The following is a 13451-nucleotide window of genomic DNA, read 5'->3' as shown; positions in this document are numbered from 1 at the left end:
GCTAGTCCGTGGTCTTCGCAGGGACTCCTGGATAACGGAGTCCCTGCACACTCGCAGCCCACGCCTTTCCTCTTACCCCTGCCTCTGCTTCCAGTGTCCAGGTGCTGGTGGTAACACACGCACTCCTGTGCGCAGCGGCTCCCGCGGAGCGGGAGCGGCAAGCCGTGTGGGCGGAACTGCCCTCAGAACTCCTCAGCAAACAGGGTGAGCCTCTTCTCGTGCTTAACAGCGTCCCACGGAGATGTTAATGAAAGCTCCCTTTAAACTGTCAGATGGGCGGGGGGAGGGCCGGCGGGGAGAGCGGACCGGATGCTAGTCCGTGGTCTTCGCAGGGACTCCTGGATAACGGAGTCCCTGCACACTCGCAGCCCACGCCTTTCCTCTTACCCCTGCCTCTGCTTCCAGTGTCCAGGTGCTGGTGGTAACACACGCACTCCTGTGCGCAGCGGCTCCCGCGGAGCGGGAGCGGCAAGCCGTGTGGGCGGAACTGCCCTCAGAACTCCTCAGCAAACAGGGTGAGCCTCTTCTCGTGCTTAACAGCGTCCCACGGAGATGTTAATGAAAGCTCCCTTTAAACTGTCAGATGGGCGGGGGGAGGGCCGGCGGGGAGAGCGGACCGGATGCTAGTCCGTGGTCTTCGCAGGGACTCCTGGATAACGGAGTCCCTGCACACTCGCAGCCCACGCCTTTCCTCTTACCCCTGCCTCTGCTTCCAGTGTCCAGGTGCTGGTGGTAACACACGCACTCCTGTGCGCAGCGGCTCCCGCGGAGCGGGAGCGGCAAGCCGTGTGGGCGGAACTGCCCTCAGAACTCCTCAGCAAACAGGGTGAGCCTCTTCTCGTGCTTAACAGCGTCCCACGGAGATGTTAATGAAAGCTCCCTTTAAACTGTCAGATGGGCGGGGGGAGGGCCGGCGGGGAGAGCGGACCGGATGCTAGTCCGTGGTCTTCGCAGGGACTCCTGGATAACGGAGTCCCTGCACACTCGCAGCCCACGCCTTTCCTCTTACCCCTGCCTCTGCTTCCAGTGTCCAGGTGCTGGTGGTAGCACACGCACTCCTGTGCGCAGCGGCTCCCGCGGAGCGGGAGCGGCAAGCCGTGTGGGCGGAACTGCCCTCAGAACTCCTCAGCAAACAGGGTGAGCCTCTTCTCGTGCTTAACAGCGTCGGTAATGCATGAATATCGCGGACTTTTCAGCTATATTCATGCATTGCGGGCGATTTTTATCGCATTTGCGATAAACCTTGGTAATACCAAGGTTTATCTGCGATAAAAATCGCCGCAGGTCGGCGATGAATTATTATCTATAACCAAGCAATAGCGATATTTGTCGCTATTGCTTGGTAATATGCCCTAGAGTGTCTGACTTCCTTGAATAATGCCCCTTTTCACTCAGCCCTTAGTGTGAAAGGGGCGGGCAATGGGTGTTGCAGTGGGTGTCCCGCCCCTGACTGTTTTACTTGGAGGAGAGGCTAGTCCTGGGATACTGGGTCCATGGGACTAGAGCAGGAAGAACAGCTTTATGAGACTAGCTGTGTAAATGTGTTTTTGAGCGCAGAATCTCAAATGTTATCACTGGGAAGAGGAAGGCAGCTGAAGTGCTGATATTGCTTTGTTTGATGACCTATTGTAGCATAATTTACTTATTTTGTTGCTTGCTTTGTAATTTTGAAACCTTATTGTTCCGAAAGCCTTCCAGTTGGTGTGACATCTTTGTGCTGTTCCCTGTTGTGCGTTGATAGTATTCGTTGTCTAACCTTTGCTGCACGAGGAAAGCTCCTGCAAATGAAAATGGTGATTCTAGAAATAGCCACATACAGCTGCCAGATCTGCATAAATCCTGCTAAAATAAATAATTAGCTGCAAGCTTGTTTTTAATTAAATACTTGCTGTAAGAAAATGCCCCTTTTTGTGTTGTTGTCTCCATTTTTTTGCTGAATGTTATTGTTGGTTGTTTTTTTTCAGTCTCCAGTGCATGTCATCTGACCCCTAAAACATTTCAGAATTGGCTCATCCCTGACTGGCATATTTAACTCTCCGGTAAGGCCATAGCATATGGTGTAATAACTTAATCCACAGCATAGAGAGTTAAATGTCGCCTGTGGATTGCAGAACAGATTGTGCCATCATCTAGTCTGCCAAAGAAAATATGTCTTTGAGTCTACCATTGCAGCCTGACTGTTGTAGTTAACCCCTTCGGAGTGACCTGTTTCAATTTCAAAATATCTTTATTCAATTTACAGATAAAATCATAAAAGAACATAAGACAAATAAATAGAATATAAGATGTTACAACGCATGCAATTACAACGCATGCTTTTACAACGCAGTCTTTATATAGCAACTACCATTATATTGCATGATTTTACAACGCATGCCATTACAACGCATTTTTAAAAACTACCATTACAAAGCATTCCATTCCACACATACCATTACAAACGCATAGCATTACAAAGCATAATACTTTTAGGACAGGGTACTATTCCAACTCCAGTGAGTGTAACAGTAGGGTAAGTGTTGGATAGTGTAGGGGTAAAAATTACTATTCCCACTCCAGTGAGTGCAACAGTAGGGAAAGTGTTGGATAGTGTAGGGGTAAAAAAATATACTATTCCAATGTACCCCAAAACCCATATCCCTCATAATACTAAAAAAATCTCCATTACGTACCTTATAATGTGTTGTAATGGCATACGTTGTAATAATATGCATTGTAATGGCATACTTTGTAATGGTATCCGTTGAAATGGCATGCATTGTAGTGACATACATTGTAATGGCATGCATTGTAATGGCATGCGATGTAAAGGCAGTTACGTTGTAAAGGTAGGGCGCTGTAATGACTGCATTATTATAGATGTTTCCCCAACAATTAGAATACATTGCATCTTGAAGAAATACAACTATTTATAAAGACCGTTTTGATAATGAACAATCTCACTACTGTTATTGCTTCCATGGAATGCAAAGTTCTATAAAATGCTTAAATAACATTTAAAGAAGGTGCAAGTCACTAGAAAACGACCCCTCCCCAAATATCGAACCACAGGTTCAATAGTTAACCGAGTTAAGCTTCTCAACCGTCCATAGACTTCCTGCTGCTAAATGCTAAATGCTAAATGCTGCAAATTTAAGAGAGCATATGTACATTACTGGAAGGCTAGAGGTTTCCGGATATATTTAAGGCAGCTTAGAAAGAAAAGTTTGCAAAATTTGCAAAGGAACATAAAATGTACCAAGGATTGCTCAGCCACCCCACAGCAAGGGCAGGTCGGTATGTTGCTCCCCCAAGGCTTCAAGTCATCAGGAAAATACATAAGGCACCAAACTGTTCCAGCCCTTAATTTATAAAGAAGTGAATTTTCCCACCATAAGAGCTCCAAAAACAAATAGGATGCCTTCTCCCCTGAAGCTAAAAATATATAATGGTTTTGTGAATGGCACTTATTAAACACACCCTCCATTCTTTGAGAGCTACAGAACTCTACATGATGGGACTTGACTAGCTGTTTAATAGATTTGTCAAGTTAATTGGGTAATAAACATTTTGTGGTGCCCAATATCCATGAATACCTTATTAACATATTTCAGCTAGGGTACAGCTAAACCCTTGTCTTGACTGAGGCAATCCAAAACAACCTCCCTATTGAAGCTTTGTTTCAGGCTGCACCATGCCTTAATTCACAACAGGACCGGCGCCAGCTTAACTACATCAGAACCTTATTGTTGAATAAAACGCGGCAGCAAGACTTTTGCTGGGGATCCCCAGATATGTTTCAGTACGTGAGGGGCTTAGGAAATTACACTGGCTGCTGGTACCAAGACGTGCTCAGTTCAAGGCTCTGTGCACAGTCTTTAAAGCGCTGAAGGCCCTGAAAACCCACAAGGACCCTAAATTTCTCCTTCCTGGGCCACATGCTATTAAATGAGATTTCCCCAAATTAGTTGTCAAATCTACACTCCCCATCGCAGGGCACAAGGGGTGTGGGCCATTAGGACAGCGTCATCCGCATAGAATAATGTTGGGAACCAGGATGTTAGGTATTTTTGGTGCGTCTGAAGTAGCTGACCTTAGGTGAACACTTAATGCATTAATGTAAATAATAAAAACCAGAGGAGCCAGGGTCCGCTCTTGTCTATGGGAAAGATGTCTGAAGTTTACCCTGCGCGTTCATAACCTATACATGGCCCTAAGTTCTCATATAGTGTGTACAGAAAATTTACTGAGGGGACTTCCACTCCCAGATCTAAAAGAGTCAGCCGTAATTTATTCCTATTTACACTATCCAATGCAGTTGATAGGTCCATAAAGGCCAGGTACAGTGGATAGCGCCTAGCAATGGTATACCTCCCCACAATCAAGTGTAGGTTTAGACACTGTGCCAATGTGCCTAACTCAGGGCAGAAGCCATACCTACAAGGGGACAAAATGAGGAGGAAAACATGCAATAAGTAACTTACTTACAATGCAAAAATTAAAAAAAAGACAAACCGTCCCAGGAGCATGACTGAATGCGATTATATTTTCGGCAAAGACATACAAGTTGAACTTCAAAAATCAAAATGCAGCATCAACCATGCTCTAAAGTTTTGTACTAAGGGAAAAGGTGAACACTTTGTGCTCATAAAAAAACATTAAAACGGCACAAGTGAAGCACGTGAAGGTAATAAATAATGCTTCAGCGTAATGGACATGAAATCAAAGCAATATGAATGAATCAATACATATATGGAAGAATTTATAAAATCATGTCATATTTCAAAAGTCCAAATATAGGGCTCGATTAGGATTGCGGTGAATCCGCATCCTCCGGGCCGGCGGAAGCCACCGCCAGCCCGGAGGATGCGGTTTCACCGCTGTGGTGAATGAAAAAACCCCCCACCACATTAGGATGGGTGGGGGGGTCTTCCCGTCTGCCGCTTTTCCGCCGCGGTCGGCTTCCGACCGTGGCGGAAAAGCTCTAATATGGTGGCGGTGTCCATCAGACACCGCCATCCATATTAGGATGTGCTTCAGAACATGCCTTTCTGCGGCGGAAAGGCATACAGTGTTTTCTTTGGGGGCCCGTTGCGGGCCCCCAGGTTGAAGGGGGGATGGGGGTGCACATGAGGGGTACCTACGGTACCCCCCCGCTTTGTGCATGCAAATTCACAGCATGCATATTTAACTTTGCGGTGGGTGTTGCTTAAAGCAGCACCCGCCGCAATGTTAAATATACGGGATGTGACCGCCAGGGTGGCGGTCACATCCTAATTCCACCGGAGGGTCCGTCGCTGCCCCTGCGGACGGTCCCTCCACCTCAGGGTCAGGGGTGGCGGACGGACGCAGGTCCGTCCGCCATCCTAATAGGCGCCTTAGCTTGTGCAGGTCGACGGCATTTCGAACTTCATGACTGGGGATGAAAACCAGGACATAAACCACACAGCGTAGGGTGATAGCTGCCATTATTAGTAGCATGTTTATGCTTAATATCACATGTGAAGAATTTTCCCTTTTGCTATGTTTAGGAAGAGAGGTAATGTTCCATGCTATACTTATTATGTATGATGTCGTGTTTCCTTCAATGTGTACCACATTCTACTTGTGTTGGTATGTGACTTATGTTCCACTTCCAAAGTGGTATCCAGGGTAGGACTGCCAAAGCGGGCTATCAGCCATGGGCCAATCGGCCAGTGCCTAAGTGCCAGAAGGGGCCCGCTTTCATTTGGGCCCCTGTCAATAGACCTTAGTGTGGGCAGACAGGCTAGAAAAACATAGTGCTATGCTTTGTGGCAGGGGCAAGGATGAGGGGCTTGCAGCATCATCATTGGGAGGCTAGCTGAGACCCCATGGGGGTGGACCTAACTCCAGAAGCAGTGTTCATCCCCAACTCTCCTCCCCCAGCTGCCACACTGAGACCATGATGAGCGTGGAAGGGAAAAGTATGAGGAGGTCAGGTCTTGTTGTGGCCTTTGGGCCATTGTCAACTAGTTGTCAGGTCTCGGCTCGGCCATCATGGGCCAGCGTGGCCTAGAAGCAAACCTATGTAATTTATATTTCATCTGACCCCCTCCTCTAACAGGACTTCACATTTAGGTCTTAGCAGGAAGGGGTTGGGTGATTGCAAAAAGGTTTAAAGTCCTCGCTGGAAGGGTTGTGGCCATTTTCACCTCGACCTGGCCAGTTCAATTTTAATTAAGTAATTTACCCAGCACATGCCCAATTTTTTCTACGTATGTACTTGCTGGAGAGTTCTATGTTTTGTCTAGTCAGATTTAACTCATCATAAGTTAGCAGAGGGTGTTTATATCCCTGCGGCAAAGCACAAAGTGTATCCTGCAGATCACAGATTTGTATTTTATGTAGAAAGGTCAGTGGGTTACTGCTTAAGGGTCCTATTGTTACTTGCAGCTTATATGTTGTAACCAGGGCTATTGGAATTATGCAGCAGGGTCGCCAAAATTATGCGCCGCGGTTGACTACATTTTGTGACAAGAAAAGACAAATTATGAAACTTTTGTGATGGTATTGCTGCATTATTTAATCAAATCAAATCAAATCAAAATCAGCTTTATTCGGTGTAACAAATCTCACCATAAATGCATACTATAAAAGAAAACAGTCCTAAGTTTACATTTTTATTCTGGTATTTTAAAAGATAATACAGTAAAATAATTATTTAAAATACATTTGTGAAATATTTTATCGAATATATTTTATTTTATCGAAAAGTCTGTATGGCCATCAATAATCAATCTTGGCATTTTTTAAAGGGACCAAGGATTTGCGAGCTAATCAAGAGTTAATACATTCAGTCGCGGGAGATAAAGTGCTGGAGCAAGATGGACATAATGAGAATACCTGAAATATAAAGTTAGCATTCTTGGCAACCAATCAATAGTGAAAACAAAGCAATATTTAAGAATGATCATCCAAGTTTTCATACAGCAATGCCTCAAGATGTGAGTAATCTTTTCGTTTCCTGACTGCAAGCTGCATGAAGCAGATCACAGTACATATAATTTTCACGTTTTCTAAGCTACATAAAAAATGTAATGCATGTGTATAATTAAAAAGCATGTTTGATAAAAATAGAGGTTTTAAAATTAATTTCTGGATATCCTTATAAAAACTACAAAAAAGAATAAAATGCATTGTAGATTGCATAGTGTTTCCATCACAAGGACATTTCAGTAGTTTCTGACACCATTTTTCCACTCTAGGGAAAGCAACTAGGTAATGTAGCGTACTCATCCTTAGCCTAGTGAGATAAAATCTCTGTTGGATATTTTTTTACCAGTATTAAGTACGGCTGTAGGCCCCTCACTAAAGGTTGTTCACCATATGACATGACAGTGTGTTTTTGACTAACAGACCGATCTCTTTCTTCTTCCTTTAATTTTAGATATTTGCGCTTAAGATCCTGTTTACTAAGTTCCGATATAGGAAGGGGGTCACTTCTGTCCATGTCAGGTTAACAGTGTTTTGAAATGTTGTGAATGTGCTGCAGCCAAGGAATCCTCCTGCTAAGATCAAATGCTAGACACTCCATAATTATGTCTTTTGTGAGTTTGGTTTCTTCCTTAGACCAGATGCTATGACAAAAGGTGAGTCCTGCAACATTTATTGTGTCACTAATATATGGGGTTGATAATTCTTTGTGGATTATGTAATTTGCAGTCCCATAAGGGACTGCCAATATTCTTTTTAAGAATGTATTTTCTTGGGTCTGAAGGGAGGTGATGTTAGACCTGCCCCAGATAGCAGCTCTATAACAGACCCTTGAAATACATTTGCTCCGATACAGTGTTAAGATTTCGCGGATAGGTTTATTTCCTATCTTTGCCGAAAATCTAAAAATGCTCTCTATTATTCTTAAAAATGTCATGGTACATAAATCAATATGAGCGTTCCATGTACCATTCTTATTAAAAAGCAATCCCAAATAAAAAAGGACGAGACTCGATTAATTAAAACTCGACCTACATGATGTTGTTTATATTTGGGATTTTTGCCCCCACATGTCATTACAAAAGTTTTCTTTAGGTTTAATTTCAGATCTTTCTTTGTTATGTAAAGGGTAACATTTTCTATAAGTTTTTGTAGGCCGTTTGCTGTCCTTGAGATCAGGACAGCATTGTCTGCATAGAGCAGTACAGGGGTTATACGAGTCCCAAGTTTTGGAGCATCTGCACTAAGGTTTTGTAAAAAGGGGTCTACATTGTTAACATTTAGGGAGAAAAGGAGGGGCGCTAATACACAACCCTGTCTGATGCCATTCTTTACACTGAAATCAGGTGTGCATTACCCCCTCTTTCCAAATCGTACCCTCGATGTTAGATGGGTATAAATCTGTGATAGGTATACGATTATAACAGAGGGGGGCCCTAGCCCTTTCAGTGTTTGCCATAGTTTACTGTGATTGACTAAGTCAAAGGCGCTAGTAAGGTCAACAAAACAGAGGTGCAGCACCCCTTTTTTGCTAAAGTGTACTTCCCTTTTATTGACTCTAAATTCAAGCACTGCTCTACCGTCACAATTCCTCTTCTGAAACCATACTGTACTTCGGTCAATATTTTTTCTTCGTCTGCCCAAATTTTGAGTCTGTCCAGCATTATACGGCCGATCAGTTTTGACGAGAAGTCAAGAACAGATATTGGGCAGTAACAATTTGGCTTTCCTCTATCGCCTTTTTTAAACATTGTTACAATGATACTTTCAACCCAGGTGGTTGGTAAAAAGCCCCCTATAGTGGCAGTAAAACATTTGTTAAAATGGGTACCCAGAAAATCCATGTCATGCTTAAAAACATCTATTGGTACTCCGTCCGGGGCTGCAGCTTTACCATTCACACATTTTTGCAATGCTAATTTAATTTAATCTGGCGATATTGGTAATAAGTTGACAGGTTCTATCATTATGAAATTTCCTTTTCTGTTCTCACTTATTTTTGCACTATCTGAGTTAAAAATCCCCTCAAAGTGGACCACCCAGTCTTCTGGGGGTACCACAGTATCAATATTTGCATTTGTATTATCTTTATTTATGCATTTTAAAACATTGTAACCCAGTCTCGGCAAACGTTTCACCTCATTAGTTTCAGTTTAACAATCATCAACCTCAATAAACAACTTAAAGATGACCAGTCAACATTTGAGAGGGGTCTTCCAATGTGTAGGAAAATGTGTTGCCAGGTTTTAGTAACTTTTAAACTGACAGAGCTAGAAACTATTTTTCTCCTTACAATCGGCATATTATGCAATAGGTGAAGGATTAAGTGGCAAATGCAGAAAATCTATAATTAAGCGTCCCTTAGACAATAAATTACCTCTAGTGTGCCAGCACCAGCATTTTGCCATAGGTTCCCCATCCCATATGCCCAGAATTATGTCTGCATTTTGCCATAGGTACCCCTTGTACCAAGAATGATGTCCAGTATGTCAGCGCCAGCATTTTGCCGCAGCTGTCCCGTATGCTAAGAATTACAGCTTATGTGCCTTCATTGTACCTACGTACATAATATACCAATAATTACCTCCTTATCTCTTCTTCATTTTCACTCTGTCTTCCATCTAGCTCACATCACTTGCACTCACTCTTTAATTCTAACTTAGTCTCACGTATTCCCACTTCTCTGATGCATTCAATCACGCTTAGTTACACCATCACTCATCCACACACATACACACTCTCATCAATCAGTCAATTAGGATTTTATATGGTGTGGGTACTCACCTGTGAGGGTCTGAAGGCGCTGAGGGGGAGGGGTGAGGCTGCTGGTCCGTCTGGGCGAGGAGGTTTAGTTGAAGAGCCTGGCCTTGAGGTCCCTCCTGAATTGGGTCATCCATAGGGAGTGCCTGAGGTGGAGTGGGCGGGTGTTTAAGGTGTTGGCAGCGAGGCAGGAGAAGGATCTTCCTCCGGTTCTGGTCTTGTGGATCCGTGGGACGGAGGCAACTGCAAGTTAGATGGAGCGAAGTTGCCAGGCGTGCTATGTGGAATGCGAGGAGGTGGTTCAGATATGCTGGTCCTGCTTTGTAGACATGTGTGAGGAGCTTGAAGGTGATTCTCTTGTTGATTGGGAGCCAGTGGACAACATTTCTCAGGGTTTTATTTTACGTATCTTCAGCTACCTGACCTGTTGTGCTTCAGCTGATGGCACTGGGTAACCTCTCAGGGCAGGTACACAGGTTCTTCCAGCCTCGAGAACCGAAGCACAAAGTTGGAGTCCGGACAGTGACCCATAGGCTATAGATGTCAGTTTCTTGCCTTGTCATCTAATCTTGTCATCAGGTTTGGTCCAGTGAATAAGGAACTTACCAACCCCTCTCCATCTCCCTATGATGTGATTGGAGAGGATGAGCTGACAGCATGTCTGATGGGTAGCCTTGGGCACAGCAGGGATTTCGACAAAAGCACCCAGGGCTACCTGTCTGTACCAGCGACACTACAGCACTAATGAGAGGTCTTGAGGTCTGGCAGGATCCAGAGGCAACAGCTAGGATATAGTTAGTCCTGGTCAATCACGTGATGGCTGTTTCAGGTGCCTCCGTGAGGCGTTTACAATCATGAGACTGATTTACTGCCTCAGGCGGCAGCAAGGGTGGGGATATTTATTATTATACTAGTAAATAATAGGTTATTATTACTTGCTGGTATTATAAAAAAGGGTGCAGAAGCAAAGGCGGCCTCCACTAAAAATGACAGTTCTTATTCTATGAAACCCGTACGTAGTGAATCGTCACGAGGAGGAATTTCAGAGCTGCCTTTTCTCTTTTCTTTTGAAATTGTAGGTTCTTTTCCCAGGGATCCTGACTTAGCCCCTTGGCTTTGTCCTAGATTTCTGATTGATGTTATCTCCGCTATCCTTTTCAAGCCAAATAACAGACTCACATGTCCACCACTCAAATAAATGTCATATTTTCCTATACTAACTTACCACAAATCCTTTTTGGGTTCCGAAGTAGCGTACTACTCACCAAAAAGCGCTTTGGCGCCTCGTCAGGGGTAGTGAGCACTATATAAATACAATTACAATTATAATCAGGGTCACGGACCTAGTTGATTGGGTGTGGGATTCTTGCAACCTTGTAGAAGGCGCTGAGACTGGAATAAGTATTTAGGGGCAGATTTACAAGCCCCCTGCGCCACCAGTACGTCACTTTTCACAGGAGAGGAAAAGCCACCCTGCATAACTTTTCCTCTCCTTGTAAATATGACCCCTTCACACGCAGCACTTTGCGTGGATGGGGTGTTCCATGGGTGTTGCTGTGGGTGTTCCCAAGAAACACCCGTGGAACGAGACACATTTCCAGATTGACGAGGAATCGTAGATCTGGAAATTCGTGTCAATGCTACGCCACCCCAGGGGAGGCATAGCGAGGTGCAAGTAGGAGAAATGTATTAATTTCGCCTCGCTTTTCCCTCTTTCAAAGCGTGTTGCATTCTACAGCACGCATTGAAAGAGGAAAATGCCTGTAGTGATTGTGTTTGTGCAGGAAGGTGCCCCTTCCTCCACAAAAAAAAGGAAGGTGCCCCTTCCTCCACAAAAGAAAGGAAGGGGCACCTTCCTCCACAAAAGAAAGGAAGGGGCACCTTCCTCCACAAAAGAAAGGAAGGTGCCCCTTCCTCCACAAAAAAAAGGAAGGTGCCCCTTCCTCCACAAAAGAAAGGAAGGGGCACCTTCCTCCACAAAAGAAAGGAAGGGGCACCTTCCTCCACAAAAGAAAGGAAGGGGCACCTTCCTCCACAAAAGAAAGGAAGGGGCACCTTCCTCCACAAAAGAAAGGAAGGTGCCCCTTCCTCCACAAAAGAAAGGAAGGGGCCCCTTCCTCCACAAAAGAAAGGAAGGGGCCCCTTCCTCCACAAAAAAAAGGAAGGTGCCCCTTCCTCCACAAAAGAAAGGAAGGGGCACCTTCCTCCACAAAAGAAAGGAAGGGGCACCTTCCTCCACAAAAGAAAGGAAGGTGCCCCTTCCTCCACAAAAAAAAGGAAGGTGCCCCTTCCTCCACAAAAGAAAGGAAGGGGCACCTTCCTCCACAAAAGAAAGGAAGGGGCACCTTCCTCCACAAAAGAAAGGAAGGGGCACCTTCCTCCACAAAAGAAAGGAAGGGGCACCTTCCTCCACAAAAGAAAGGAAGGTGCCCCTTCCTCCACAAAAAAAAGGAAGGTGCCCCTTCCTCCACAAAAGAAAGGAAGGGGCACCTTCCTCCACAAAAGAAAGGAAGGTGCCCCTTCCTCCACAAAAGAAACGAAGGTGCCCCTTCCTCCACAAAAGAAACGAAGGGGCACCTTTCTCCACAAAAGAAAGGAAGGTGCCCCTTCCTCCACAAAAGAAAGGAAGGGGCACCTTCCTCCACAAAAGAAATGAAGGGGCACCTTCCTCCACAAAAGAAAGGAAGGTGCCCCTTCCTCCACAAAAGGAAGGAAGGGGCACCTTCCTCCACAAAAGGAAGGAAGGGGCACCTTCCTCCACAAAAGGAAGGAAGGGGCACCTTCCTCCACAAAAGGAAGGAAGGGGCACCTTCCTTCAGCTACAGTATTTTCATTCTTCTCCAAGGATACTGACCCTACAAGCTTTAACGTGCCTAAATGTATCACACGTTTCTCCAAATGTAACCTCCTCACACCAACCAAGCAATGTTTTGTGAAAGGTCTCGCTCCTCAAATATGGGCCACTTTGGGCCAATTTTTGGCCTCAATCGGACCCTGGTGGTGTCTGCTGTTCTGGGGGTTCAGGTGGAGCTGTTCTGACAGACACTGCCAGGTCCTGAGCTCAGTTGTACAATTAAACTACTTGCCAAGCCTTTCTTGTATCCCGGAGTGTTTACCACAAGCTAATTTACTGCCCTCTGGCCCCGAGCTCTGCTCTCTGCAGCCCGTGCACCGGCTCGGATCGTTTTAGGGTTCACCTACGCGCTGAAGAAGAAAAAGACATACATAGAGGCAGGTGCGCGCGCGCAGCGCAGAGAACGAGACGTCCCCTCTAATTTCACACGTGAAACGGGCCAAGGAACCTGTTGGAATCAGTGAAAATCGATTCTTCTGCTGGAAAAACAAATAAGTTCCCCTCTTTTCTAAAGTATCCAAAGACAGGCTTCATGGCACCTCGAAAAGATAAAAACAAGGGAGAGTGACGCATCAGTTCCCCATCTTTTCTCACCTGTGAGTCGGTGCCTGGCACACAGCGCGCTGCGGTGGAGATGGCTTTGAAACAAGTTTTTGGAAACGTGCGTTTTATTACATCGCCGCGCCCTCTCGCCCTGCCCACACTCGGGAGGACTCACAACTCTCCCGGCTAGAGCGTTGAAAACATGTACACACGGGACAGCAGAGGGGGCGGGTGGAGGTGGCTGCGCACTCCGGCTGTAGACGCAGGGCGCAGCCTGCACCAGGCACAACTTATCTCACCGGGTCGAAGGGGAGGAAGGTATGATGCGCCCAGTAGATTCCGTGCAGCAGCGCGAGGGTGC

The 13451-nt window shown here is 45.4% G+C and overlaps 1 protein-coding gene across 1 annotated transcript in view; it reads right to left on the bottom strand.

Annotated features, from left to right (window-relative positions):
* The window catches only part of LOC147684079 (dehydrogenase/reductase SDR family member 4-like), a 143755-nt gene extending 130510 nt beyond the window's left edge, over positions 1-13245 (bottom strand). Inside the window, exon 1 of the mRNA XM_086944436.1 lies at positions 13142-13245. The gene's annotated coding sequence lies outside the window, so the exon portion shown is untranslated. The remainder of the gene's footprint in view (positions 1-13141) is intronic.
* Positions 13246-13451: the final 206 nt, after the last annotated feature.

The sequence above is a fragment of the Lissotriton vulgaris genome, chromosome 11 (assembly GCF_964263255.1).
Source record: "Lissotriton vulgaris chromosome 11, aLisVul1.2, whole genome shotgun sequence".
Lineage (NCBI taxonomy): Eukaryota > Metazoa > Chordata > Amphibia > Caudata > Salamandridae > Lissotriton > Lissotriton vulgaris.
Note: the sequence above shows the minus strand (reverse complement) of the source record. Positions and strands in the feature narration are given on the sequence as shown.